The 24,368-nt window shown below is 41.5% G+C and overlaps 1 protein-coding gene and 1 non-coding gene across 2 annotated transcripts in view; one reads left to right on the top strand and one right to left on the bottom strand.

Moving 5' to 3' along the window:
• Nucleotides 1-24,368, bottom strand: part of grin2aa (glutamate receptor, ionotropic, N-methyl D-aspartate 2A, a) — a 304,621-nt gene that overhangs the window by 222,531 nt on the left and 57,722 nt on the right. The gene's annotated exons all lie outside the window — the stretch shown is intronic.
• Nucleotides 181-252, top strand: trnac-gca (transfer RNA cysteine (anticodon GCA)). Its single transcript has one exon. It is a non-coding gene; the product is annotated as a tRNA-Cys (tRNA).

Here is a 24,368-nt window from a genome sequence, read left to right as displayed (position 1 = left end):
TGAGCCACATAGTGTAGGCTTAGTAAAATTCTAACGATTGCCTCTGAAAGGCCAACCCTACGTCCCCGTCGTGAGAGGTAGAAATGGGTAAGGCCAGCCAAAAGGATTCTGGTGAAATTGCTTTGGCCCATCCCCTGCACAGTGGATACAATGGATTACAGAAACATTGATGAACTGTGTGGGGGTATAGCTCAGTGGTAGAGCATTTGACTGCAGATCAAGAGGTCCCTGGTTCAAATCCAGGTGCCCCCTACTTTTTGGCGGTGCTGGCTCGAAGGGCCTAATGGCCTACTCTTGCACCTATTGTCTATTGTCTATTGAACTCCAACTAGACTTTGGACGATGGAGACGGGAGGTCACCATTGGCCTATGCTCCATTAGAGCTAAGTGCCCCAGAAGAAGAATTCTAATGATTAAGAAAAAAAAACTCCATGTCCCAAAATAGGTTTTGTTTTACTTTGGCAGTGTTGATTACAAGTTCATCACAGAGGTACATTTGACTACTTTGAATTATATTTCATAAATAGAACATAATTTATTATTAATAATACTTGCAAGCAGGTGAAAAATGTCTGAAATTTTAAAAAAACTGCAGGTGCTAAAAATCTGAAAATCAAAATGCTGGAGGCACCCAAACACAGCAGTGGGTCAGGAAACACCTGTAGAGAGAGAAACCGAGTTTAGATTTCAGGTCAAGTGCCCTAATTAGGCCTAGAAAAGCGAGAATACAAGTTAATTTAAATGTCAGAGATGCTAGTGGAGGGATGGCATGTGCAGATTATACATTAAGGTGAGACCATCAAGGATGTAGCGATATGCTATTTATATAGTGTGAGGCTGGCAGGTTATTGAAGACAGAATGTGAGAGGAAGAAAAAAGCAAATGAAGGGATATGCTGATGTGGAAAAGTCCTGAACATATCTACATAGCGCAGTGCCACAGGAAAGCAGCGTCCATCTTCAAGGAATCCCACTATCCAGGCTATGCCCTCGCCTCACTGCTACCATCAAGAAGGAGACAAAAGAGCCTTAGGTCCAACAGCAGCAGGTTCTGCAACAGGTATTACGCATCAACTATCAGCATGGATAACTGTACTCAACTCAATGCTGAACTGATTTCACAACCTATTGGAGTCACATTCAAGGATTCTACAAGTCATGGTCTCAGTATTATTTATTTATTATCATTACAGGTTGAGTGCCCCTTATCTGAAATTCCAAAATCCAAAAATCCAAAAATTTTTTTGAGTGCTGACATGATATCACAAGTGGAAAATTCCACAAGATGCTGGGAAGGTTTGCAGGTAATGCACAGCTCTCTGCGCACCACAGACAGTCTTCACAAGAGACCTCACATATGTAATGAACGGAAGTGAATGAGGAATAAGCAAAAAGGGAAAATAAAGGTCTCGATCATGTATTGAAAGGGTGGATTCATCAGCATCGGAATGAACATATGCCACTTAATGGTATGCTGATCATGAAACAAGCAAAGCTCTATCATGATGAATTGAAAATTGAAGGTAATTGTGAATGTTCAGCAAGCTGGTTGCAGAAATTCAATAAAAGCATTAGATTTTTAAAGATTTGTGGTAACAAAGCATCTGCTGAACAGAGAAATTAATTAATGAGTTTGCCAAGATCATTGCTGATGAAAATCTAACACACTGAACAGCTGCATCAGTGCATATGTGTGATGAACAAATGTAAAACAAAGACTGCTTACCAGTAGCACATAAATTCAGTCAGAAATGATGGTGATCCCAGGCTAACTCATTATATAGTCCAAAATCCAAAAATATCTGAAATCCAAAACACTTCCAGCCCCAAGCATTTCAGATAAGGGGTCCTCAACCTGCATTAATAGATTTTTATATATTTTTATTTTTATAGATGCACCGTAGAAAGCATACCTCTAGGGTGCATCACAACCTGGTATGGAAGTTGTCCTGTCCAAGACGGAAAGGAGCTGCAGAAGATCGTGAACACGGCCCAGCACATCACACAAACCAATCTTCCGTCCGTGGACTCACTTTACACTGCACGCTGTCAGAGCAGTGCTGCCAGGATAATCAAGGAAACGACCCACCCAGCCAACACACTTTTCATCCCTCTTCCCACCAGGAGAAGGCTCAGGAGCTTGAAGACTCGTACGGCCAGATTTGGGAACAGCTTCTTTCCAACTGTGATCAGACTGCTGAACGGATCCTGACCGAGATCAGGGCCGTACCCTCCAAATATCCGGACCTGCCTCTCAGTTTTTTTGCACTACCTTACTTCCCATTTTTCTAATTTCTATTTATGATTTACAATTTAAATTTTTAATATTTACTAATTTTAACTATTTTAAATATTTTTAATATTTAATATTTGTAATCCAGGGAGTATGAAGCGCAGATTCAAATATCACTGTGATGATTGTATGTTCTAGTACTAATTGTTTGGCGACAATAAAGTATAAAGTATAAAATATAACATTATTATTTGGATTTTTTTTTCCATTTACACAGTTTGTCTTCTTTTGCACATTGGTTGCTTCTCAGTGTTTGTTTGTGTGCAGTGTTCAATTGATTCTATTGTATTTCTTTGTTCTATTGTGATTGCCTACAAGAAAATGAGTATCAGAGCAGTATATAGTGACATTTATGTGCTTTGATAATAAATATACTTTGAAATTTGAAGCTGTTAAACACAGGTAAGCACTCTAACAGAGAATCAAAACCAAGAAAACATGAGATATAGCCAGCAAGTCAGTTTGTGTCTCTTGAGAGAAAAAAAAATGTGTGATGTTACAAATGGATATCCTTCCAAAAAAAACCTGGACAGTTCCAATATATTTAGAATAAGTAAGTTGGTTAAAATTGTTAAATTTGATATTGTGTCATGAGTCTGCAACGTGTTCAGACAGAGCATAAAGTGCTTAGTTTAGGCCTCACCGTAAGAATACAGGGTGCCACAGATAAAGAGGTCACAGTGGAAATTGGGAAGTTGAATTAAAGCTATGGGCAGCTTCAAACTTCGTGTTACCTCTTCAGACTGTACAAAGCGCTCTGCAAAGCCATCACCTAATATGTGCCCGATTTCTCCAAGCAGAGGAGGCCATCTCGTGAACACAAAGTTCAGTACATCAAGGCCTGAAGAAGTAGAAGTGAATCACTGCTTCACTTAGTGTGTCCTCATGTTATCCTACAACAGTCCACGTTTCATAAACCGCAACATTGAAGTGGATTGCAAGTTTTCTGACTATTCTTCTCGCAACCAATAAAGCAACCAGCATAATCAAAGTTCCCACCTACTCAGACATTCTCTCTTCTCCCCTCTCCCATATGGAAGAGGATATAAAATTCTAAAGCACAGATCATGGGGCTCAAGGACAGCTTCTAACCACCTGTTATAAGACCTACCATAATGCGATGGACTCTTGACGTCACAGTCTACCTCATAATAATCATGCACCTTACTGTCTACCTGGACTACACCTGTTCTGCAGCATTCTGGCTTCATTCCCCTTCCTTTCTAGTCCTTTTGAAAAGTCTCAGCCTGAAATGTTGATTATTTATTCCTGTCCATGGGCTCTTACTGATTTACTGAATTCTTCCAGCATTTTGTGTAACTGCTGTGGATTTCCAGTACCTGCAGAACACCTTGTGTTTATGATTTTCTGCATTCTGCTACAATTTTACCTTGTTCTACCCCGATGGACTGTGAAATAATTTGATCTGCATGAACAGTATACAAGACAAGCTTTTCACTGTATCTCCTAACAAATGATGATAATACAGCAATTTCATTTCCAATCCCCCATGTTCTATACATATTGATACACACGCAACATGGTTTCCCATTATCTACAGTTGATTGGCATCTGGATCTAAATGCAACCGTTCTTGGCAAAGTATTTATCAATAGAGTTTCAGCTGTGGTCTAAAGAGGGGTTTGCTTCAGCTCTTCTCCACCGTGAGCTTCAGGGAAAAGTGATTTGTTTCATAGTTTGAGAGTGAAAATTTTCAACTGGACACGCTGATATACACTCAGTGACTACTTCATTAAGTACTTCCTGTATCAGAGTGGCCACTGAGTATCTTTCAGGGGCTTCTGCTGCTGTAGCCCATCCACTTCAGGATTCAACATCTTGTGTGTCCAGGAATGCATGGCTCCTTGGGTTATTGCCGCCTTCCTGTCAAATCGAACCAACCTGGCTACTCTTCTCTGAGCTCTCCCATTGACTATGTGTTTTCAAATGCAGAACCACTATCACTGTATGCTTTTGGTTTTTCATCCTATTCTCTGTAGCCTCAATACCATTGTGTGTGAAAATCCCTTTGGACTCCAACCCCCTCCGCCCCCCCCCCCCCCAGACTACAGAGAAGGAGACGACATAAGACTGTTGAAGAACACTGATGAAAATAGCTTCGGCAGTCTGGGGTATCACCTACTTCAAGGGGGCTTCAAACATACCAACGCCCAGGAAGAACGTGGTAACCTGCCTCGATGACTATCACCCAGCAGGACTTAGATCCATCGAGATTAAGTGCTCGGAGAGGTTGGTTATCAAGCATATCAATTGCTGCCTCAGGAGTGAACTAGATCCCCTCCACTTTGCCTACCATCATAATATGTCAACCGCAGGCGCCATTTCATTTGCCCTTCACTCAGCTCTGGAACACCTGGACAATCAAGATGGATACATTGGCATGTTCTTTGTTGGCTACTGCTCAGCTTTCAACACTATCATCCCCTCGAAGCTCATCAAGAAGTCCCAAGACCTTGGCCTCAATACCTTTCTTTACGACTGGATCCTCAATTTCCTCTCTTGCAGACCACAGTCAGTACGGATTGGCAATAACACCTCCTCCACAATCACCATCAGCATAGGTGCACCTCAAAACTGTGCACTTGGCCTCGTTCTACTCAAGATTGTGTGGCTAGGTATAGTCAGCAAGTAAACAGGTACTGAAGCTTTAGGTCCCACACCACCAGGTTCAGGAACAGTTATCACCCTACAACCATCTGGCTCCAGAATCATTGTGGATAACTTCACTCATCACAACTCTGAACTAATTTTACAACATATAAACTCACTTTCAGCAACTCTATACAACTCATGCTTTCAGCAGTGATTTTTGTTAGTACAATATATCTTCTTTTGGTTGTCAGCCTTGATTATATATAGCTTTTTTAATCTATTGAATGTATTTATTTTCCTATAAATGGTCAGGAGGTTCAGTTCTTGTTCAAATCAAACATCAGAATGGGAAAGAAATGTTGTCTGAGTAAGTTTGCCTCGGACTGATTGTTCGTGCCAGATGGAATGGTCTGAGTACCTCAGAAACTGCTGATCTCCTGGGGTTTTCACACACAACAGTCTCTGGAGTTTACAGAGAGTGATGCGAAGAGCAAAAGAAGTCCAGTGAGCTACAGTTCTATGGGTGAAAGTGCCTTGTTAATGGGAGAGGTCAGAGGAGAATGGCCAGACTGGTTCAAGCTGACAGGAAGGCGACAATAACTCAAATAACAACAGTGCTGTGCAAAAGAACATCTCTGAATGCACAACATATCAAACCTTGAAGTGGATGGGCTACAGCAGCAGAAGACCATGAACATACACTTGTTGGCCACTTTACTAGTTACAGTGACCACGGAGTATATATGTAGCTGTACTTTGATAATAAATTTACTTTGCACTTTGATATTTGGACTAGAAAGAGCAACAAGGTGTTAGCAAGTCAAAGATAAAATTATTGACCAAGATTATGGTTGCCATCATTAGAACAGCACAGGATATTTTCATAGACTTTGATTTTCCATTGTACATTATGTTGATATTGTATTTTAAACTCATGTTGAATCCAGGGTGAATCAACCATATTAGTACCAAACACAAAAATATCTAGGTTTAAAGCTACAATTGCCAAGCCCAAGGTGAACCTGGCTTGTGCTTGATTCATTATTTAGAACACAGTTCATATTGTTTGCTTTATTTATAATGAGGATCAGTTCTGCTTGGCCACATGATTCACTAAAGAGTAATGTGATACAGACTCAACACAGGCTCATACACTCCAGATTGTGCAGATTTCTCAGTTTAATACTTAGTGCAACTAGCCACAGGGTAGAGCCAGCTTACTTTTCATGCCTGCCCTCACCGACATTTCACAAAGAAAGCGAGATTGTAAGATCAATCAGCAATAAATCATGTATTTTTCCAGCAAGAAGTCTGCAGTGCGTTGTTGGCAGGAAGACAGAAACCCTGATATGGGGATTACTGGGATTGGTTTTAATCCAGTCCACATAGTGGAACAGCACAATATCGGTTAAAATTAGCAAAACATTTACCGCTCTATTGGTATATTAACCAGAGCCTTAAATTGGCTCTGAATCATATGGGAGCTGCATTACTGTGAGAAAATAATAAACTCATGGTGTTTATACAAGACTGGTGCAATTTCAAAGGGCAACAGGTGGGCCAAAAAGCCCATCGGCATTTTGGGTCAAGATGCTTTACCTGGGTGGAAAGAGCAGAGTGGTGATGGCAGAACAGGGGGGTCAGCAGAAGGGGTGGAGCGAGTGTGGCAAGTGATAGCTGAATCCAGGTGAGGAGAGGTGTTAGGCAGATGGAAATAGTGTCAGACACTGGGAGGCAACCAAGGGCTTGGGTTGATGGAATGAAATTGGAAAGGAAGGTGGAGAATGGAACCAAATGAGGGAGGTGGGGTGGGCAGATGGGAACTGAGGAAGGTAGGGGAGGGGTACGGTGGGAGGGGAGTGGTTGCCATCATAAGACCCTCTTGGACATTGGTAATGTAGAATACTGCAAGTCTGATTCACCGGTTCATTAGTGAGACTGACAGCGGAGGGAGCTACGTGGCCGAGGTTGTGGCATGGAGTGGACCCTCATTCATCCCTTGGGTCACTTGTTGTGCCTGCTGAGGAATGAGAGCCCGGTGCTATCTGTGTTCCATTGAATTCCATGCTGGTTTGGAGGCTGTCCCTCCCGTCATTTCGGACCTCCAGTTTCCACTCAGTGGGAGGCAAGCTGGATTGCATTTGTCTGGGACTGCACTGTATGATATGAGAAACTGCTATGGACTGCTCTCACAGAAACATGGCTCCAGGACAACGTCCCATACACCATCAATCTACAGGCCATGACACTCAGGGACTTGGGCTATATTATTATTATTTTTTTTTAATATTTTTTGTAACCGTATGTTTTTCTGCTATCATAATTATATGCATTATACATGCTGTGTTCTGTGTGTGACTGTTGGTTCTGTGTTTTGTACCTTGGCACCAGAGGAACACAGTTTTGCATGTGTATGGTTGAATCACCATTAAAATTGAACTTAAATTTGAAGTATTGTATCTAATTCACAAAGATTTTTGATTTCTTGTTTTTGACTGGAATATGAGTGGTTTTAAAAATTAAGAGGCACAGTTACGGTGTTAATTTCTGAGTTAACTAATTATATGCTGTAAAGCCCCACTTTTAACTTTCAAAATTCAAAGTTAAAAATAAATTTCTTATTTAAAAAGTATGTATATGTTACCATATGCTACCTTGAGATTCATTATCTTACAGGAAAAGTACATCTATCTTGGAAAGATATGTTGTATGACTTTATCTTTGATAATGACAAATCTACCTGACAGCAAGTGGGCTTTTACCTGAAGTTAACTTTACCTCATACTACTCGGCAGCAAAAATCTAAAGGTGCTAAAAGGAAAAATAAAAATGACTCTTAACAGAACACCTGAGAGACTGAAAAGAAAGAAGCAGAAAACAAGTTGAGTAATTCAAACATTATGCAGCACCAAGCATCAATATTAGTATGAAATACAGAAAACAATCTGACACAGTCACAATGATTACTCTTTAATTAAATACAGAATCTGAAATACTTCTGTGAATGTTATCTTCCACAGCTTGAACACTTTTATATGAACTTTACTTTTAATATAAACAGCAAGGTGCAGCAAAGCATCACACAATAAGATACACAATAAATGTACCTTTGAGTGTACTTTCTAGTAGTTTATGCCAATGCATGACAGGTCCACAAGTTGCCAAAAAAACACTTCTACCTTTATTAGACAAATCATAAAAGATGTACTTAAACTGTATAAAATGATAATTAACATGCAGCTTGAGTTCAGTGGATTCTGGGAGACTGGAATGCATTGCTCAAGAAACAGGGTCAAAAACTGCCAACACATTTCAGAAGTATTCAGATATTTTGGGCAAAAGCTATAACCTGCAAGGCTACAGACAAATGACTGGAATGTGGGATTAGCTTGGTTAGTTCTTTATCAACCAGCAAAGATACAACAGGCAGAGATGTTTAATTGTGACAGAGAGCAATTGGTAAGCGCATTCCTCACTTACACACACAAACACACACACAAACAAACATCACCTTGTCATTCTACTGTCATTGCGCTGAGTGTACACACTTCAATGTTTCCCCGGTATATTCCTATAATGAGTTGTGTTATGGTGTCTTCCCCACCATACACTGTGAATATTCATTTCTTTAGCAATGGGGAGGTTTAAATGTGTATATATTGTTTGTATACATATTTAAGGTAGATACTTCTACAACAGGATTGTAACTACATTGTAGGGTGCATCACATGCTAATTTATGTATGGTCTTATGTTAAATTTGTAGGTAATTAAAGGTGGCATGCCCTGGTGCCTAATAATGGGGCTCATCGCGCTCTGTGAGAGACACCGATCGGGCTGCCAAGAGTACACACCGAGCAAATTACAGAGTTGTTATTATGTAAGACTGGCAGTTTCCTTTTTGCTACTTTTGCTCATTTTTGTAAGTTTGATTTTTGATTCACAAAATAAATACCCTGCCAAAGCTGGGTAAAAGAAGGCCAAAGTCAAAAGATAGGATTGTTATTTTAAAAAACTAGAGTGAGCCCTCCCTCACTAAAGCACATTTACCTGAACATCAATATAGTTGAAATTAATTTGAATTAAAAGAAGTGTCATGAATTGAATTGTGCAATGCTTGGCATTATGTTCTGTCGAATGAATTGTATCTTAAAACCATTTGTCAAGAGCATCTGGGATCTTATGGTGATTTTATGTGGTAGGTCCTGAACAATCCATGCTCTGGTCTGCACTTGGCCATCACATTAACCCTGTAACTGTTCAAACTGCAATGGTCTCCACAGGGAATCAAACATGCTTGGGTACCTCTAGGCAGCAGGGTAGGCTATGAATGGTTACCAGGGCTCACCTGGTGGAACCTGGTGTTCTGCCCCCAGCACTGTTCTGATAGACTTTGCCAACACACACACACCCACACAACAAATGTATTTTCATTGTCTGAATGGAATTCGACTCCAGTCGAAGTACAGCTGAGAACCAACTGTGGTGAGGTCAGTAGCAGGGCACGCAATCATATATATATCAGAATCACACATATAACACACTGGGAAAGGTTTCACTGCTAATGTAATGGTTTTTCTGTAGCAGCAGTGTTTGGGTTATGGCTAGAGATGGTGGGGGCTTTGGAATGTGCACAGTCCAATGAAGGGAGTGTTTTTTTCTTGTTGTGTGCCTGAGAACGAGGTGATCGGGGTCTTTTGTTCGGCGGAAGATGGAGAGAGAAGATGCCAAAAGAGAGAGGTTGTAGACACCAGAAAGAAGTGGACTTGGAGTAGGGCGGGAGTCGACGAAGCCCGGGTAAATCAATGGAGGACCAATGGAAGGGAAACCGTGAGCTCCAGCATGTGCACATTAGACTGTTTCATTAAAATGGGTCCCCTCCTTTTTGTTTTTCTTTACTAACCCTTTAGTCACATTAGGAATCATAAAGCTAAGTCGTTGAATTGCATGTGGTCTGATATTTCATGGTACTGATTTGTAACGGGGGAACAGATCACACAGCATCCACACAAACAAGAGGTTTAGCGCTTCAGATTTCACACATTTGGCGGGGCCAGAGACTGTCTTCCCTGGACTAATGCCACCAGCCGAACCTGAGGGTTACACACTCAAAATGCTGGAGGAACTCCATCAGGTCAGGCAGCGTCTATGGTGGGAAAAACCATCAATGTTTCAAACTGGAAAGGATGGGGGGAAAAGTCAGAATAAAACGGAGGGGGGGGGGAGGAAGCAGAACAAGCTGGCAGGTGGTAAGTGAAACCAGAGTCCCTCCAGTATTGTGTATGTTGCTCTGGATTTCCAGCATTTGCAGAAACCCCTCTGTTTAAGATACACCATGATCTGAGCTCCAGGGTATATAAGATATATCTGTGTGTATGTGTGTGAACCTGTAGGTGACAGCACAGGTAAATAAAGATGACTGGGATACGAGCCTTCATTAGCTGTGACAATGAATACAAAAGTGAACTATTCTGCTACACCTCTATAAAACCTTATTTAGACTGTAGATGGAAAACTGCGATGACACCATCAGCTACCATCAAAAGATTCAACAGTGAGGGTTGAGGGGTGACCTAAACATATTGGTTTTCAGTTTGCCATCTTGAATAAAACTGGTTTTACCACTCAAATTATCAGTTTAGAAATTGAAATCAGTCAGCTCCTAAACTAGATACGTGATAAACTGGAAGTATGCGTATTGGGGTGCTCTCTGGAGCATGAGGTGAATGTTCCAAAAACTTCCATTTGATGAAGTAACATACTCTGATGATTGAGTGAAAATTAAATTGATATTCTAGCATTCCAGTAGAATGGGCTGTAAAGTACAATATTCTGTTCAACCAAATAGTATATGAAACATAACATTGTCTCATTATAAAATTAGATGGTTTTTTATTTCATGGCAATCAATCAAGGATTAAGATCCTTGCTTGTTCAGCATTTGAGGTAGTAGCCAAGCTTTGCATCAAAATAATTAAAACTAGAAATGATCTTGAAAAGATTTATGTTTGGAGTTAGAAATTCTACCATCAGCAATCTTAAAAGAGTTTTGTCTTATTATTCACCTGCTCTTCCGGAGTATCTTTGTGAATCTGCCTTTTGTTGTAATAGTCTGTCAATGTTTGCCTGTAATTATTATGGGATCGAATGCTTCTTATCTTTCCTTATATCTTACCGAAGACTATTAATCTTCCATTTATGTGTACTCTCTCCATAATTAGAATTCAGTGCCAGATCCTATGGTGATGTCCTTATTCAGCTCTGTACAGCGAGAGTTCAGGGAAACCAGCATCAAATTCCCTGTATGTGTCCACATACTTAGCGATAATAAAGGATTCTGATTCTGATTCTGATTCTGAAAGCTGACTAATCCCACTGTTCTTTTCATTTGGTTCTTTATCACTTTTTTCCCCCTAGAAAAGCATTTTGACTGAATTTGGTAAACACACCAAGAGATCTCAACCCAGTGTGCAAGATTCTGAGATGAAAGCTCGTACTTCAGGGCTTGAAGTTAATGGAAGTGAAGTCCGTGAAGTCATTTCCAAGCAGCTGAGGCTATGGAGACTGCCCCAGCTGCTGTGCCCTGTGTCTGCTAATACGATGAACTGATAAGCGAGGATTTGGGCCTACTCTAGGCTGCTCCAGGTTTTGGATCTGAGGACTCACTTTTAAGTTGGAACGCTGTTGTTCATTTCAATTGTTTGTATGGTTTTTTTTCTTTCTCTTGCACATTGTGGGTTAGTCACTTAATTTTATCTTTATCCATTTTTTTCTTTAATTAGGTTCTTTTGGGTTTCTTGCTCTGTAGCTGCCCATGAGCCAGCAAGTCTCAAAGTTGCATAATTTACATTCTTCAATAATAAATGAATTTTGAATCTTGAACGCAAGGAAATGGGAAACTATGGGCAACAGAAATGGATTGGCTATAACTACAGTCAAGAAATCCATTCTTGTTTTGCAATTTAGTCTTTATGGTCCATTTTGTACATAAATTACAACTGTGTGATCTGAGCAGCTAGTGGTCTTATCACCAAGTTATCTTGGAATGAAATAAAAATCATCGGAGTGACTGAATTGCCACAGCCCAAAGTTTTCTATCTTTCTAGTGGCTGTAGATGTTCCACTCTTTCGTATATTTGTGGCGAAGATTGACAGATGATTAAACAACTCTAGGAATCAAGGGATGTAGGGAGAAGGCAGGAACATGGACTTGAAACAGAGAATCTGCCACCGTCTTACTCCAAGTCAAAAAGGCCTGAGAGGCAGTATGGTCGACATTTAGAACGGAGATGAGGACGAACCTCTTCAGCCAGAGTAGTGAATCTGCAGAATACATTGCCAACAGGCAGCTGAGGAGGCCAAGCCATTGAGTATAGTTAAGGCAGTGGTTGTTAGATCTGTGATTAGTCAGGGCATGAAGGCAGGAGATTGGAGCTGAGAGAGAAAATAAATCAGCCATGATGAAATGGCAGCACAAACGCGATGGGCCAAATAGCCTAATTCTGCTCCTTTATCTTATGGTCTTATGGTCTTTTGCTCATAGATACCTATTAAGGTCTATGATTACTGCAGTCAAAAGAGGAAGACCCATTCAACTGGATTCCTTTGGTATTTCTGTTGAAGGGAAAAGACTTAAGCAGCTTTTCAAGCCTTCTGAGCTGTGTAATAAGAGAATCCTCACTCTTGTTTTCTTGCACTCGGATCATTAAGTGAGTGACTCAATGACTGCATTACACAATGTTAACATCAAGAAACATCAGCGTGGGAAGAGCAGATGCTGTATAAATTTGTGATTTATACAGCATATCTTAATACATTCACAGATTGATAGCCTCAGGTTTACAGAGAAGGTCATGAACAAATAGAATCCGTTCTCAACTCCTTCTTCAAGATAGAACATTCAGTTAATAGCTTCACTTCCCATTTATCCATGAATAACTTAATATTCTCCTTATCCCTTCTCACTCCCTCCCAACTGGTCCTCGGGTACACAAAACATTCTGCAGGTGCTGTAAACCTTGACCGACATCCACACACTCTGTGCTGGAGGAACTCAGCAGATCAGACAGCATCTACGGAGGGGAATAAACAGTGGACTGTTCCCCTCCGTGGATGCTGCCTGACTTGCTGAGCTCCTCCAGCATTTTGTGTGTGTTTCCCCTCAGTTATTAAGTGCTTGTGGCTTTAACCAGGGAATTTTAAACAGCTCCAAACTTTACAACATCCATTGAACACCTATGCATGCAAACGTTTTGTGGCCTTGGTTCAAGTTAACGCTTACAAGTTGAGATGATTTTTTGATATTTCCATTTATGCATCCTTTTTGTTACTACCACCTTTTACATTGTTCTCCTTATATTTAATATTTGAAGCTTGCAATGTAGCTTCCTCCACGATGGGAAAACTAAACACTGATTGTACAACATCTCTACTTAGCCTACAAACGTGACCCTGAGCTTCCAACTGGTTCTCACTTCAATTCTCCGAGCAAATTCCATTCTTCCCTCTCTGTTCTCAGCCTCCTACACAGTTGTAAGGAAGTTCAATGTTCCCTCAAGGCGTAGCATGACGTCTTTCAATCAGTCACATTGCAGCTTTCTGGACTCAAAGTTAACTTCATATAATGGTTTTCCTTTTTCAATTTATATCTTCCACTTTTTTCTCTTGTCCCACTACCTTACGTGTGAAAAGGTACATGTGAACAGTTGCAACCTGCCTACCATCACAACAGTTGAACAGCAGATGCCATTTTGTTGGCTCTTTACTCAACCCTGGAACATCCAAACAGTGAAGATGAATACTTCATGGCACTTTTCCTTGAATACAGCTTAGCATTCCCCTCAAAACTAGTCAGTAAGCTTCAAGACCTAGGCCTCAATACCTCCTTGTGCAACTGAAACCTCATTTTCCTCACTTGCAGACCCCAATCAGTTCAGATTGGCATCATCTCCTCCACAATCTCCATCAGCACAGGTGCACCACAAAGATATGTGCTTAGTCCCCTGCTCTACTCACTTTATGCTTATGACTGTGGGGCTAAGCCCAGCTCCAACGACATACTTAAGTTTGCTTATGACACCACTGTCGAAGCAAACCTGATGATGAATCAGCATAAAGGACAGAGATTGAAAAACTGGCTGTGTAGTGCCACATCTCAAATCTCACTCAATGTCAGCAAGAGAAGAAGCTAATTATTGACTACAGGATAAGAAAACCAGAAGTTCATGAGCCAGTCCTCATCGGGTGATCAGAGGTGGAGAAGGTCAGCAACTTTAAATAGCTTGGCATTATTCCTGGGTTCAGCACGTAAGTGCCATTACAGAGAAGGCACGGCAGTTCCTCCACTTCCTTAGAAGTTTGCGAAGATTCAGTATGACATCTACAAACGTAAAATGTTGACCAACTTTTATAGATGTGCAGTACAGAATACATATTGACTGGTTGCACTATGGCTTGGTAAGGAAACACAGCCCCCTTAAAAGGAAAAACCTATAAAATTAGTTAATATTAGTCCATCACAGATAAAGCCCTCCCCACTACTCAGTACATCTACATGAAGTGCTGTCACAGGAAATTTGCATCCATTATTCAGGATCCTCTCCATCCCGGCCATGTTCTCTTCTTGCTGCTGCCATCAGGAAGGAGGTACAGGCGCCTCAGGACTCACACCACCAAGATCAGAAACAGTTATTACCCCTCAACCATCAGACTCTTGAAGCACAGGGGATAACCTCACTCAACTTCACTCACCCCATCACTGAACAGTTCCTGCAACCTATGGACTCACTTTCAAGGACTCTTCAACTCATGTTCTCAATATTTGTTCTTTATTTATTATTTTTTTTCTCTTTATATTTGCACCACTATCTTTTTCACATTGGTTGTTTGTCTTGTCTGTCATTAATTCTGTTGTATTTCTTGGTATTCACTGTGAATGCCCACAAGAAAGTGAATCTCAGGGTTGTATATGGTGACATATATGTACTTTGATAATAAATTTACTTTGAACTTTGAACTTTGGAAGAAATCAGCAAACTTTGTCGTCAACTTTTTAAACTTGTCTGTTGCCATCACTGGCCCCTTAACCAGACTGTAGTGACGTGGGAAGACTGGGTCAGCTAATCACGTGGGGAGAAGCCCAGGCACACTGGGAAGTGGAATGTTTTCTGTAGTGATGTGGGAAGATTTGGTCAGCTAATCACGTGGGGAGAAGCCCAGACACACTGGGGAGTGCAATGTTTTCTCTCACTCCAATGGTAAGCCATTCGGTCACTCTACACGTGAGTAGATTCGTTAAGCACTGAATCGTAATCCCATGATCAGCACAGCAACTATGTGGCTGCTGGATTAAGTTCCTGAAAGGAACCGCATATATTAGCTTGAATTCATGAAAGGGCACAGCCTCAGAATAGAAGGACGTCCCTGTAGAACAAAGATGAGGAGGATTTACTTCAGCCAGAGGGTGGTGAATCTGTGGAATTGATTGCCACAGACGAGTGTGTTCGCTAAGTCATTGGGTCTATTCAAAGCAGAGGATGATAATTTCTTGATTAGTAAGGCTGTCAAAGATTACGGAGAGTAGGCAAGAGAATGGGGTTGAGAAAGATAATACTGTAAATCAGCCATGATTGAATGGCAGTGCAGACTCAATGGGCCGAAAGGCCTAATTCTGCTCCTATGTCTTATTGTCTTTTAGTCATTTAACATATTATGAATTTAACAAATTTATGATTTTTTTTCAGGAGACTCAACTGTATGCTGGCCAGCTGGTGGCGTAGTGGCATCAGCGCTGGTCTTCGGGGCGAGAGGTCCTGAGTTCGAATCCAGCCGGCTCCCATTAAGGGCTGGTGATCTCTTAAAAGAAACTCACCCTGCAGAAGGCAATGGCGAACCACTGCTGTAACTTGCCTAGTCCGCAATTTCCTAATGCGTCAGAGCGGCGTGAAAGAAAATCGTCCGCTACCTGGAAATAATTCTGGATGCCACCTACCTGACCTTACAACTGTACGCTAGCACTTTGCACTACAAGTATTCTGAGCACTGAAAGAGAACGTTTTCCAGTTTCTAGCCATTAACATTTCTCAATGTTATATAAATACACTACAGTCGAATACATGATAATTAATTCTTTTCCTAACTACTGAAAATGCAATATGTTCCCTAGCAATCACAGAAAATGGAATCATTCTGTTTCTATAGATTTCAACATTAAAGCTGCATTAGTGTTATGGTTAATCCAGATATACACTCAGTGGCCTATTTATTAGGTAAGTCCTTTACCTAATAAAGTGCTATTGAATGTACCTTCATGGTTTTCTGCAGCTATCCCCATCCACTTGACATGTCGTGCATTCAGAGATGCTCTTCTGTACCTCAGTATGTGGCTATTTGAGTTACTGTCGCCTTCCTGTCAGCTTGAACTAGTTTGGCCATTCTCCTTCGACCTAACTCATTAACAAGGTGTGTTTGCCACAGAACTGTCAGTCACTGGATTTTTTTTTGTTTTTCACACTGTTCTCTGTAAACTCTAGAGACTGTTGTGCATGAAAGTCCCAGGAGATCAGCAGTTTCTGAGATACTCATAACACCCCATCTGCACCAACAGTCATTCCACAACCAAAGACACTTAGATCACATTTCCTCCTCATTCCAATTTTTAGTCTGGATAACAAGTGGACTCCTTGACCATGTCTTTGTGCTTTGGCGCATTGAGTTGCTGCCACATGATTGGCTGACTAGATATTTGTATTAACAAGCAGGTGTACCCAATACAATTTAAGAAGATACAGTGCCTAGATTAATTATTTGATATGTGGTCTAAGTTGTGCTGTTTGGATTTTAAAATTTAATGAACTCTGAGAATGATAAAAGTGATACTACAGAGCATTTTAAATGTGCAATTATACTGAAATTTAATTAATTTTTTTTTTATATAATACACTCAATTGTTCTTAATTAGCTTGGCATTTCCAGTGCATTTTAGCTATGAAGCGGCAGCTCTGATTTTCCCAAATACTTTTGGAAGTATTCAATGCTAACTATAACCTCACTGCTGATTAATATTCTTACTGCCAGGATTTCTGGAATAATGTTATTTCTCAGCTCCTTCAGTTTAATTCCTTTGGTGGACAGTGAAAACATGTACTCATTTGTTCTACGATTAGAGGCATTATCTTACTGAGGGACGCAGTACAAATATAAGTAGATCCCAGTTAATTTAACTGAAAGCCATTTCATTTATTTTGCATTACAGCATCAGTGTAATAACAAATGAAATCATGGCAGATTGTACGTGCAGATAAAAATTGTACCATGAACCTTTATAGCTAAATACAAGGACACACTGTTTCACTGAGGTGGGGACCACAAGTAGCACTGTTAATATACTTAACAATTTATATTGCACTTCGAGTATTCTGAAGAAGTGCTCAAGTAGAGCTCTGCAGGTCACAACTAATAACTAGTTAATTGAAATATATTTACATAGGCTTGAGAGCACTACACTTCCTCAGTGCAAATGGGAATTAATGAATTGCCAATTATCACCAAAGAAAACAAACTATTTCTATACTTCTGTCCCCTACCTGACTTATCTATATTTTTCCATTTCATTACTGCCTTTTAAGTGTATGGCTCACTCATACAGTTATAGAGTCATAGAGCACTACAGCTCAGAAACAGGCCCTTCAGCCCATCTAAACTGTGGCAGAATTATTATTCTGCCTAATCCCACTGAGCTGCACCCGGACCATAACCCTACTAATGTACCTTCCCATCCATGTACTTATCCAAACTTCTCTTGAAATGTTGAAATCGAAGCAACTTCTACTGAGCTCATTCCATACTCTCATCATCCTGTTTACGCTCTTGTCCGCATTAAACACTTCACCTTTCATCCTTAACCCATGACCTCTAATTCTAGTCTCACTCAACCTCAGATGGAAAAAGCCCATGCATTTACCCCATCTATACCACCCATACCTTTGTACATCTCTATCCAATCTGCCCTCATCCTCTTACACTCCAGGGAATATAGTTCTAACCTATTTAACCTTTCCCTGTAGTTCAGGACCTCAGGTCCCGACAACATCCTTATAAATTTGTTGACAATGGAACATTTTATCACATTTGGGTTCTTCTGAATTTGAGTAACTTTTAAGTATTTATTGCTGTGTCACAGCAACTTCCTAATCTGAATGCTGCACATCCAGCTTAAGCAGGATATTTCCATATCCCACTTCATTCTTTTGCGTTGTTAACACCCAAGATTACTGGAATATAGACTGTGTGTTCTCTTTCAACAATTCAGGGCATTGACCCTGCACCAAACCTTTGAGTAATAGCTTCAAATCTCACATCACACACAATCCTCAGAAGTGAAAGTCTGAAAGAGACTGCCATTCTAAAAGACTAGGTCAAATATCACCCTTTAGTTGGGACAATTAACATTCTGCTTAAAATGAGTCATAGGCACTGAGCACTACAGCACAGAAACAGGCCCTTTGACTCATCTAGTCGATGCTGAACCACTATTCTACCTGGCTCATTCGACTAGCACCTGGACCATAGACCTCCATACCTCTCCCATCTATGTATTTATCCAAACAACGTTTAAACTTCTAATGGCCATCTCAATCGCTCCTGCTCAATGGGTTGGCTTATAATTATTCCTGATGTTAGAAATGGCACTGGGGGTGCACACATATACTAACTACGTCATTACATCCATTGCCTAGAAGCCCAGGGTCGTCATCATTGGATTAAATGGGACTGAAGAGATTTGATAGAGGCATATAAAATCTGGAAAAGTCTGGACGGGGGTACACGAAGGAAATAATTCCCTTAACAGAAATATCAGTCGTTAAATTAATTGGTAGAAAGACTCAGGAAACTAGGTTAAGTGTTCTTTTTCACTCAATGTGAAGAGAATTGCAACTTGAAAGAGTAGTAAAGGCAAAAACTATTTAAATATCTCTTGAAGAACATTTAGACCATAAGACATAGGAGCAGAATTAGGCTATTCGGCCCATCCAGTCTGTTCTCCCACTCCATCGTGGCTGATTTATTATCCCTCTCAACCCATTTTTTCCTGCCTTCTCCCCATACTGATGCTCTTACTAATCAAGAACCTATCAATCTCCACTTTAATATAGTACCCAATGACTTAGCCTCCACAGCCACATGTGGCAAAGTATTCCACAGATTCAGCACACTCTGGCTAAAGAAATTCCTCCTCATCTCTGATCTAAATGGTCATCCTTCCATTCTGAGACTGTACCGTCTGGTTCTTGACTCCCCCACAATAGAAAACACCTTCTCCACGTCCACTCTATCTAGGCTTCTCAATATTCGATGGGCTTCGACAAGATCTCCCCTCATTCTTCTGAACTCCAGCGAGTATATGCCCAGAGCCATCCAGGACACTTCATATGTTAACCCTTTCAATCTGGGGATCATTCTCATGAACGTTCTCTAGACTCTCTCCAATGCCTACCATGTATTACAATTAATCTACAACGCACCCAAATAAGAACAGTTTAAATGAGAAGAGGTGAACAGATCATTTTCTACCATTAATTTCTATGAATCTGCAGATCACCCTGTAGATTTGGCAGTGTAATCTATCAGGGGCAACATCTGCACACCCAAGCTATTTATTTATTTATTGAGATACAGCATGGAATGGCCCATTGAGCCACGTCGCCCAGGAACCCCCGATATCAATCCGAGCCTAATCACAGGACAATTTACAATGACCAACTAACCTATCAACTGGAACGTCTTTTGGACTGTGGGAGCAAACCAGAGCACCCAGAAGAACACACACACACAATGCTGGAGGAACTCAGCAGGCACCCAGAGGAAACCCATGCGGTCACGAGGAGAACTTACAAACTCCTCACAGGCAATGAACCCAGGTCGTCGGTACGGTAAGGCATTGTGCTAACCACTACAGTACTGCGTTACTCCAGGCTGTATGTGTACCCAAAAATAAAATAGCCAGCTCAATCCTTAGTCAGCCTATTAAATGAAAACATGCTTCATATCAGTAAATTGAGAGCAGACGTAATTGTAGATGCTTAATGTGCAAGTAAAAGAAGAAATATTTTTGTGGCTATGATAGGTGTTGGAAGATCAGAATCACGGATGGCAAGGTTTCCGTAGACTGATAGAGTTAGGGAGACTCTTATCTTAGATTATGTATACGTCACCATATATACTACCCTGGGACAACAAACAACAGGAATTCTGCAGATGCTGGAAATTCAAGCAACACACATCAAAGTTGCTGGTGAATGCAGCAGGCCAGACGAAGGGTCTCGGCCTGAAACGTCGACTGTACCTCTTCCTAGAGATACTGCCTGGCCTGCTGCATTCACCAGCAACTTTGATGTGTGTTGTTATACTATCCTGGGATCCATTTTCTTGCAGGCACTCACAGTAGAACAAAGCAATACAATAGAATCATTGAAAAATTACACACAAAGACTGGCAACCAAGCAATGTACTAAAGACGATAAACCATGCAAATACAAAGAAAGCAAATAATAAATCAATCAATCAATCAATCATGGGAAATATGAATAGATAGATAAACAAGTTCAAGAAAATGAGTTGTAGAGTCCTTGAAACTGAGTCCATAGGCTCTGGAATCACCTCAGTGCCAAGAAGAGTGAAGTTGTCCACACTAGTTCAGGAGCCAGATGGTTGAAGGGTAATAATAGCTCTTGAACCGGGTGCCATGGAACTTAAGGCCCCTGTACTGCCTTCCCAATGACAGCAGTGAGAAGCCAGCATGGCCTGAATGGTGGGGGTCCTTGATGTTGGATGCCGCTTTCTTGTGGCAATGCTCCGTGTAGCTGTGCTCAATGGTGGGGAGGGCTTTTCCTGTGATGAATTTGTCAGCTTGTTGCATTTCTTCATATATTGTTTTGGGAGATTTTAACCAAGCCAGTCTGAAAAAAATCACTAAGCAATTACCATCAACAGATCACTTGGAAACAATACACTGGACCATTGCTACACCACCATCAAGAATGCCTACCGTGCTATTCCATGCCCTCACTTTGGGAAGTCTGATCACCCAGCTGTACTTCTATTCCCTGAGTATCGGCAGAGACTGAAGACTGCGGCACCAGCAGTGAGGACCAAGAAGGTTTGGACAAGGGAGGCACAGGAGCTCCTGCAGGACTGCTTTGAATCAGTGGACTGGACTGTATTCAGGGATTCATCTTCAAACCTGGATGAGTATTCTGCAGTTGTTAACTTCATTAAAACCTGTGTGGATGAGTGTGTGCCTATAAAGTCTTACAGTACATTCCCAAAGCAAAAACTGTAGATGAACGAGGAGATACATCGTCTACTGAAGGCTAGATCTGTGGTATTCAAGTCTGGCGACCCAGGCCTGTACCAGAAAACCAGGTATGATTTGCAGGGGGTGAAGAGACAATTTTGAACAAGGTTGGAGGCAACATTGGACACACGGCAACTCTGGCAGCGTCTGCAAGACATTACTCCCTACAAAGCGAAACCCAATAGCATGAGTGGCAACGATGCTTCACTACCAGATGAACTCAATGCCTTCTATGCCCACTTTGAAAGGGAGAACACATCTACAGCTGTGAAGATCCCTGCTGCATCTGATGACCCTGTGATGTCTGTCTCAGAGGCCAATGTTAGGCTGTCTTTAAAGAGAGTGAACGCTCGCAAGGCAGAAGGTCCCAATGGAGTACCTGGTGAGGCTCTGAAAACCTGTGCCAACCAACTGGCGGGAGTATTCAAGGACATTTTCAACCTCTCACTGCTAAGGGCAGAAGTTCCCACTTGCTTCAAAAAGCCAGCAATTTTACCAGTGCCTAAGAAGAATAACGTGAGCTGACTTAATGACTATCGCCTGGTAGCACTCACACCTACAGTGATGAAATGCTTTGAGAAGTTGGTCATGACTAGACTGAACTCTTGCCTCAGCAAGGACCTGGAGCCATTGCAATTTGCTTATCGCCACAATAGGTCAATGGCAGATGCAATCTCAATGGCTCTCCACACGGCTTTAGACCACTTGGACAACACAAACACCTACGTCAGGATGTTGTTCATCGACTATAGCTCAGCATTTAATACCATTATTCCCACAATCCTGATTGAGAAGTTCCAGAACCTGGGCCTCTATACCTCTCTCTACAATTGGATCCTCAACCCCCGAACCGGAAGACCACAACCTGTGCAGATTTGTGATAACATCTCTTCCTTGCTGACGATCAACACTGGCGCACCTCAGGGGTGTGTGCTTAGCCCACTGCTCTACTCTCTATATACACATGACTGTGTGGCTAGGCATAGCTCAAATAACATCTATAAATTTGCTGCCGCTACAACCATTGTTGGTAGAATCTCAGGTGGTGATGAGAAGGCGTACAGGAGTGAGATATGCCAACTAGTGGAGTGGTGCCACAGCAACAACCTGGCACTCAATGTCAGTAAGACCAAAGAGCTGATTGTGGACTTCCAGGAGGGTAAGGCGAAGGAACACGTACCAATCCTAGTAGGGGGATCAGAAGTGGAGAGAGTGAGCAGTTTCAAGTTCCTAGTTGTCAAGATCTCGGAGGATCTAACCTGGTCCCATCATATTGATGCAGTTATAAAGAAGGCAAGACAGCGACTATACTTCATTAGGAGTTTGAAGAGATTTGGTATGTCAACAAGTACACTCAAAAACTTCTATTGATGTACCTGACAGGCTGCATCACTGTCTGGTAGGGTGGAGCTACTGCACAAGACCGAAAGAAGCAGCAGAGGGTTGTAAATTTAGTCAGCTCCATCTTGGGTACTAGTCTACAAAGTACCAAGGACATTGCCAGGGAGCGATGTCTCAGAAAGGCAGGGTCCATTATTAAGGACCCCCAGCACCCAGGGCATGCCCTTTTCTCACTGTTACCATCAGGTAGGAGGTACAGAAGCCTGAAGGCACACACTCAGCGATTCAGGAACAGCTTCTTCCCCTCTGCCCTCCGATTCCTAAATGGAAATCGAACCCTTGGATACTACCTCACTTTTTTTTAATATATAGTATTTCTGTTTTTGCACAATTTTCAATCTATTCAATATACGTATACTGTATAAAGTAAACGGAATAAGATTTATTTATTTATTTATTGTCTTCTATGTTATGTATTGCACTGAACTGCTGCTACTAAGTTAACAAATTTCTCGTCACATGCCGGTGATAATAAACCTGATTCTGATTCTGATTCTGACATTACTACTAGGTCTTTGGTGGCAATCTCCTCACATCTATGTGCCCCGTCACCATTGTTCACTGTCAACTGGCTTTCTTCTTAGGGAAATTAGTGTCCATCCACTGGGCTACCTCATCCACCAAGAACTTACGACAATTTGCAGCAGCAGTACTATCATTAAGTGATTAGTAAAAGCATCTCACTGCACTGTGTAGTCAACCAATTGAACTTCTACCATAACCATCATTCCCACTGTCACTATCTGTATTTATCACGTCAGTCAGGATATCAATCAGTACTAACATCCCATGATTATGGGAAGGGGAATGTCATTGAATTTAGAAACATAGAAAATAGGTGCAGGAGTAGGCCATTCGGCCCCTCGAGCCTGCACCGCCATTTATTATGATCATGGCTGATCATCCAACTCAGAACCCCGCCCCAGCCTTCCCTCCATACCCCCTGATCCCCGTAGCCACAAGGGCCATATCTAACTCCCTCTTAAATATAGCCAATGTACTGGCCTCAACTGCTTCCTGTGGCAGAGAATTCCACAGATTCACCACTCTCTGAGTGAAGAAGTTTTTCCTAATCTCGGTCCTAAAAGGCTTCCCCTTTATCCCCAAACTGTGACCCCTTGTTCTGGACTTCCCCAACATCGGGAACAATCTTCCTGCATCTAGCCTGTCCAATCCCTTTAGGATTTTATACGTTTCAATCAGATCCCCCCTCAATCTTCTAAATTCCAACGAGTACAAGCCCAGTTCATCCAGTCTTTCTTCATATGAAAGTCCTGCCATCCCAGGAATCAATCTGGTGAACCTTCTTTGTACTCCCTCTATGGCAAGGATGTCTTTCCTCAGATTAGGGGACCAAAACTGCACACAATGCTCCAGGTGTGGTCTCACCAAGGCCTTATACAACTGCAGTAGTACCTCCCTGCTCCTGTACTCAAATCCTCTCGCTATAAATGCCAGCATACCATTCGCCTTTTTCACCGCCTGCTGTACCTGCATGCCCACTTTCAATGACTGGTGTATAATGACACCCAGGTCTCGTTGCACCTCCCCTTTTCCTAATCGGCCACCATTCAGATAATAATCTGTTTTCCTATTTTTGCTACCAAAGTGGATAACTTCACATTTATCCACATTAAATTGCATCTGCCATGAATTTGCCCACTCACCCAACCTATCCAAGTCACTCTGCATCCTCTTAGCATCCTCCT

Source organism: Mobula birostris, chromosome 9 (assembly GCF_030028105.1).
Source record: "Mobula birostris isolate sMobBir1 chromosome 9, sMobBir1.hap1, whole genome shotgun sequence".
Classification (NCBI taxonomy): Eukaryota; Metazoa; Chordata; class Chondrichthyes; order Myliobatiformes; family Myliobatidae; genus Mobula; species Mobula birostris.
This window is presented reverse-complemented; position numbering and strand designations above follow the sequence as displayed.